Source organism: Arachis stenosperma, chromosome 2 (assembly GCF_014773155.1).
Source record: "Arachis stenosperma cultivar V10309 chromosome 2, arast.V10309.gnm1.PFL2, whole genome shotgun sequence".
NCBI classification, from domain to species: Eukaryota; Viridiplantae; Streptophyta; class Magnoliopsida; order Fabales; family Fabaceae; genus Arachis; species Arachis stenosperma.
Window position 1 is genome coordinate 69,116,073 of NC_080378.1, and position 7,490 is coordinate 69,123,562.

The following is a 7,490-nucleotide window of genomic DNA, read 5'->3' on the forward strand; positions in this document are numbered from 1 at the left end:
GAAAAAGATTTGATTTTTTTGAAAAAGTTTTTGAAAAGATAAGATTTTTAAAAATGAAATCTTGACTTGACTAACAAGAAACAACTTATTTTAAAAATTTTTGACTAAGTCAACCCAAAGATTTCAAAAATTATGAGTAAAACAAGGAAAAGATATTTTTTATTTTTGAATTTTTAATGAGGAGAGAGAAAAACACAAATATGACCCAAAACATGAAAATTTTGGATCAAAACCAATGATGCATGCAAGAACACTAAGAATGTCAAGATGAACACCAAGAACACTTTGAAGATCATGATGAACATCAAGAACTTATTTTTGAAAAATTTTCAAGAAAAGAAAAACATGCAAGACACCAAACTTAGAAATTTTTTCATGCTTAGACACTATGAATGCAAAAATGCATATGGAAAACAACAAAAGAAACAAAATAAGAAAATATGAAGATCAAACAAGAAGACTTACCAAGAAAAACTTGAAGATCATGAAGAACACCATGCATGAATTTTTCGAAAAAATGCATAAATTTTAAAAACATGCAATTGACACCAAACTTAAAAATTGACACTAGACTCAAATAAGAAACACAAAATATTTTTGGTTTTTATGATTTTATGAATTTTTTTTTGGATTTTTTCGAAAATTATTTTGAAAAGAACGAAAAAGAAGAAAAAATTTTGAAATATTTTTGAAAACTTTTTGAAAATAAAATACAAAGAAAATTACCTAATCTGAGCAACAAGATGAACCGTCAGTTGTCCAAACTCAAACAATCCCCGGCAATGATGCCAAAAACTTGGTGCACGAAATTGTGATCTCAATGGTGCCAACAACTTGGTACGCACAATTGTAATATCACCCTTTTTCACAACTTCGCACAACTAACCAGCAAGTGCACTGGGTCGTCCAAGTAATACCTTACGTGAGTAAGGGTCGATCCCACGGAGATTGTCGTATGAAGCAAGCTATGGTCATTTTGTAAATCTTAGTCAGGCGGATTCTAATGGTTATAATGGTTTTCGAATATAAAGATAAATAAAGTATAAAATAGAGATAGAGATACTTATGTAATTCATTGGTGGGAATTTCAGATAAGCGCATGGAGATACTATGTTCCTTCTGAATCTCTGCTTTCCTACTGCTTTCATCCAATCATTCTTACTCCTTTTCATGGCAAGCTGTATATTGGGTTTCACCGTTGTCAATGGCTACCTCTCGTCCTCTCAGTGAAAATGGTCCAAATGCACTGTCACATCATGGCTAATCATCTATCGGTTCTCGATCATGTTGGAATAGAATCCAGTGATTCTTTTGCGTCTGTCACTACGCCCAACACTCGCGAGTTTGAAGCTCGTCACAGTCATCCCATCTCAGATCCTACTCGGAATACCACAGACAAGGTTTAGACTTTCCGGATCTTAGGAATGGCTGCCAATAATTCTAGCTTATAACACGAAGACTCCGATCTTTTGGAATGGAGGCCAAGAGATACACGCTCGATCTAAGGTAGAACGGAAGTGGTTGTCAGGCACGCGTTCTTAGGTGAGAATGATTATGAGTGTCACGGATCATCACATTCATCATGTTGAGGTGCAGCGAATATCTTAAAATAAGAATAAGCTGAATTGAATAGAAGAATAATAGTAATTGCATTAATACTCGAGGAACAGCAGAGCTCCACACCTTAATCTATGATGTGTAGAAGCTCCACCGTTTAAAATACATAAGTGATGAAGGTCCAGGCATGGCCGAATGTCTAGCCCCCAATGTCTAAGAACTAATCGTCCAAAGATGATCAAAAGATATTCAAAAGATGTCTAATATAATAGTAAAAAGTTCTATTTATACTAAACAAGCTACTAGGGTTACAGAGATAAGTAATTGATGTAGAAATCCACTTTCGGGGCCCACTTGGTGTGTGCTTGGGCTGAGCTTGAGCTTTACACATGCAAAGGCTTCTCTTGGGGTTAAATGCCAAGTTGTAGCTTGTTTTTGGCGTTTAACTCTGGTTTGTGATGTGTTTCTGGCATTTTACTCCAGAATGCATCATGGAACTGGTGTTGAATGCCAGTTTGCGTCATCTAAACTCAAATAAAGTATGGACTATTATATATTGCTGAAAAGCCCTGGATGTCTAATTTCCAAAGCAATTAAGAGCGCGCCATTTGGAGTTCTTTACCTCTAGAAAATCCATTTCGAGTGCAGGGAGGTCAGAATCCAACAGCATTAGCAGTCCTTTTTCAGCCTCCTATCAGATCAGGTCCCTCAATTTCAGCCAGAAAATATCTGAAATCACAGAATAACACACAAACTCATAGTAAAGTCCAGAAATATGAATTTTGCATAAAAACTAATAAAAACATCCCTAAAAGTAGCTAGATCCTACTAAAAACTACCTAAAAACAATGCAAAAAAGCGTATAAATTATCCGCTCATCAGCCCGCGTACGCATGACTTGCGTTGCGTACACATGGGAGTCATCTTGACAAACTCACGTACGTAGCCCGTGTTTGTGTACGCATGTGTGTGGATAGAGGCCAACTTCCTCGTACGCACGATAGTGCTCGCGTATGCAACCCATATCAGAACTTGAAAAAGCTGATATGGTGTAAAAACCAGCTTTTCAGCCCCAAATTCAAACCTTCATATCTTTTTTCACAAGATTCATTTTTCAACAATTTTTAAAAAGTTGAAAAGATCGATAAATAAATTTTCATAAAAATCTAATTTTGAAAATTTTCTAACTCTGAGGACTGAGTTACAGCCCATTAAAGTTAGCTGAAAATCAATTTTAACCAAAAACACACATTTACCAATTCTTCCAATTGTTCACAAGCCAAATCAGTTTTAAAGCATCAAAAGGATCTCAAACCAACCCAATTCACATAGTCACACTCAACCAATTTCAAACCTACTTTATTTATTTATTTGAACTTAAATTCTGTCCACTTCATATCTCAATCCTCAATTTCCAATATCCTATCAATCATTCCAACTTTCAAACATTCATTATCAAAATTCCATTCAATCTCATACATCATGAAATAATACATTCATTAACTTATTGTTCTTACCTTTTTCTGACCTCCGGTTCAAATTCACGGCCTTCGGTCTAAGTTCATAATTCAATACTTATCTCATAAATATATAATCATCATCCAAATTGTAAACTTTCACAACACATCACTATGCAAAGTCACACAATCCTCATCCAAAATACCAATTACCACAACATATCATCAACACACATTAATTCCAACCAAAAAGCACAATCCAAACCTAATCCTAGGGGCATCTAGCCTAGGATTTCATACTACATTATACGGTATTTAAATGAAACTAAACCCGTACTTTTAATGATAGTGGTTCACACCTAACACTTTAAGTTTCCTCTGGGTCACACCAAAGTTATCCACGGACCCAAGTCCACACCAAAATCTATGGGTTAGCTCCGCTTCACCCAAACTCACTCCAAACAAGTTCTATACCATCTAATAACAAGATTTCACATAGTTTATACCAAATTCACAATTCAAACTTGGATAAACAATGGAGAAAGGTTCTCTTACCTTATTCCTTGTGACTTTGGGTTAAAACCTTGCTAGAACTCACCATTGAACCTCCCCTAAACATCAAAATTCAAGATTTTCCTCAAAACTCATCCCAAAACACAAAATTGAAAGGAAATTGAAAACTGGGCATATGTTTCAAGATTTCTTATCACAATACCTAAATAGACTTGAAGAGCTTGACGAGAGCAATGCGTGGCTACAAACGGCTTGTCAATTGGAGCTCCGGAGAGGAAGTTATGGTAGATTTAGTGTTTATGAGCTTAGGGTTTCTCTCTTGACCTTCTCTTCTTCAATTTCAGCATGAGTGTCTAAATGAGTGAGTTGTTGGTGCTGAAATGGCCTATGTTAGGGCTTATATATGTTGGGTTTGGGTCCAACTTGGGTTCGGTTCATATATATGGCCGTTTGGCCCAATTTTAGGCCAAAACCTTTAATATTAGCGTTTTAATGTGTGTTTTAATGATTTTTTACCATCTCAATTACAAATTTTTAACTTGTTAACCTTTCTCACTCATAATTAATTTTCTCAACTGCAGTACCAGACAAATCTCAGCTGATACTGCCGGTCAAATTTTTAGTACGCATTTTTACGCAGAAAAGTATGTTTTCCGACTCAGAAAATCCACTGAGTCCGAATCTCATATTTAAATTTGTCAAATTACAATTAATAAATTTTCTAACTTTTTTCGCTCTCATTTAATTTATTTACTTAATTAATTATAGTTTGACCCGATTTTACATAAACAATGACTTAGAATTTAAATTCAAACTAAATCAAAATAAAATCAAATCTAATTCAAGTCAAGTATTTTCTTAATAAATCTTAACTAATTAGTGATCTTTCTTGTAATTTGAAATTCAAAACTTGATGTATTGCTTAGTTGAAATCATGGGCTTTAAGTTAATCTTAGGCCAATCAAAAAGAGCACTTGAAGTTAGAGAGATTAGTCAAGATTGGGAAGGATTATGAAGTCCTTGGGAGTGGTCCCTTGTTGGTGCATGAGATGCAACATATCTTGCGTGAGACGCAGGCCCGAGGTGAAGATGTTGGAGGCCTTTAGAGTGCTGTGTGAGGTGCAAGGAGAGCTGTGTGAGGTTGATAAACCCATATTTCATGAGTTCTTTTGTGCTTAATTTGAGTGATTTATATAATCTTTCACCTACTTATTCACATTAATTGCATGGTTTTACTTTCCTTTCCTTATTATGTCATATTGTGAAAAACATGTTTTCTAAGCTTTGAAAATTAATTATTTTAATTACTTTTATTTCCATTCGATGCCGTGATTAGTGTGTTGAGTAGTTTCAGATTTTCTAAGGCAGAATGACTTAAAGGATGAAAAAGGAAACATACTAAAAGGAAAGGAGAAAGCAAAACAGAGCTTTAAGGAAACTGGTATCCACGCGATCGCATGGACGACGCGATCGCGTGCCAAGCACGAATCAGCAGCGACGCGGCCGCATGACTGACGCGACCGCGTGCCTTAGGCAGAACGCACATGACGCGGTCGCATGACTAACGCGACCGCGTGGCAAGGAAAAACTCCGAATGACGCGACCGCGTGACCCACGCGGACGTGTGACAGAGGCCACGCATCAGCAAATTACAGAACACGCCCCAGCGAGTTCTAAAGCCCTTTTTGGCCCAAATCCAAGTCCAGAAAGCATAGACCAGAGGTTATGAAGTGAGAAAATGCATCCATTCAGAGAGGATAGAATAATTTTAGTTTTCAATGATTTAGATCTAGTTTGGAGAGAGGTTCTCTCTCTCTTTTAGGATTTAGGATTTCTTCTTGTTTCAAGAGTAACTCTGGATCCAGGTTTTAAATGTTCTTTTATTTTAGTTCTATAATTATTTACTCCAGCATTTGAATTGATCATTTATTTTTATAATTTAATTTATGAATTATTCCATGTTACAGATAATTATTTGAATTAATGGTATTGAGGCATTTTTTAGTTTATTATTGCTCTTGTTAATTTATGGTTATCTTTGTTTACGATTTGAGAATATTTTTATTATCCCAGCAATTTTACTTTTTCCCCTTTTGGTTCTGATTAAGAATTTAGTAATTCAATAGTTGTTGAACTCAACGTAATTAATAATCGTTATCTTGCTAATTGAGCTGAACTTAAATAATCCCAACCTTTTCTTAGGAAATAATTAGGATTCAAAGGTCAATTTAATTAGTCCCTTGACTTTCCTTTGCCCTGGTAAAGGTTGACCAAGTGGAGTTTAGATTCAACTTTTATTATAGTTGAGAGAGATAACTAAGTTAGACCTCTAAATTTCCTTATCTTGCCAAAAGTTGTTTTACAGTTATTATTTAATTTTAATTGCCATTTAATTCACTCCCCATTTAAATTACTTGCTTCTCACCTTCTAAACCCCGATTACAACCTTTATAACCAATAATAAGAACATACTTCCTCGCAGTTCCTTGAGAAGACGACCCGAGGTTTAAATACTCGGTTAACAATTTTTAAAAGGGGTTTGTTACTTGTGACACCCAAAACGTTTGTACGAAGGGATTTTTGTCGGTTTAGAGACTATATCTACAACGCAACTGTTTTTATGACATTCTTTACTGGCAAAAATCTTAACGTCAAAATGGCGCCGTTGCCGGGGAACTGCTAACGTGTGCCTTATTATTGGTTATTGTAAATATTTTTCTTTTGCTTATTTATTTATTTTCGTTTTTCCTTTTTATCTTTATTTTCTACTATGAACTCTCACCCTTCTCGCTTTGAGTTTGGTTCTAATATTGTTAAAGGAAATAGAAGTTATAGCAGGAATGTGCACCAAGGTCAGACCAATCAATGATGGATGGAACCAAGAGGATCTAATCAATCCTTTTGGCAGCGACACCCTCCGAGATATCCTGGACAAAGACCATTCTACCGCGCATACCTAGCTGAAAGACATGGTAGACAACCTTGTAATTACCAACAAGCCCCACCCCGTGCATATGAACCGTCCTTTCAACATAACCCCGAATCACCACACTCACAAGCTTCTCTTCACCATTCGCCATCATATGATCCTTCCTTACCCCAATACCAATCCAATCGTTCCCAGTCATCACTACTTCCCTATGTATCATGTCTAAGTCCAGCAAACCGCGAAGCAGAGGATCGCCTAAAAGAAACAATAACTAAATTTCAAACAACCATTCAACAACTGGAGCACGCACTAATCCAATGGGCCACTAAATGCTCAAATATACAAGGATCAACCACAGCTCCATGTGGACAACCCGATGAAGAGCGTAGCATGAAAGAAATACTAGAGACTCCAGTGGACAAGGCAGAGAATGAATTCGTACTAGAACAAGTGGAAGAAGCTGTTATTGTTCAAGAAGAAGAGTTGGTTGAAGATCTAGGCGATGCTTAACTTCCTTGGGAAATAGAATTGAGGAAAACTCCGTCTAGGATGCTACAGTTGATGTTAAGGAGGATACCGTACAATCTCCAAGGCAAGTCATTTACGAAGAATCAGACGGAGTAATCCAAAAAGCAATTTTTCTTGATGATGATGATCACGAGTCCTGTTCTCTCAGTGATGAACTTGCATCTGCAAGTGAATTCCTTGAAATCGAAGAATCTTCCCCAAGTGAATACGAAAATGATGCAGAGGTAGATTTCTCTCAACCTCCAATCTATGACTCGAGTGATGAGGAAGACACAGAAGAATTTGACTTGGACATGGATACAATTGAGGACTCTTGCAAGGATGTGGAGGAATTCACAGAAAAGCATAAGGGAGTAAAACTTACAGAACCACCCGAAACACCTATCCCAAGGCCACTACCACCTAATACAAGCTTCAAGTGGGTACAATCCTTAACTTACAATTTTACTTATTCACTTGAATATGGTTTACTTGAAACAGATGGCCAGCTTAGAGATCTCTGCGGC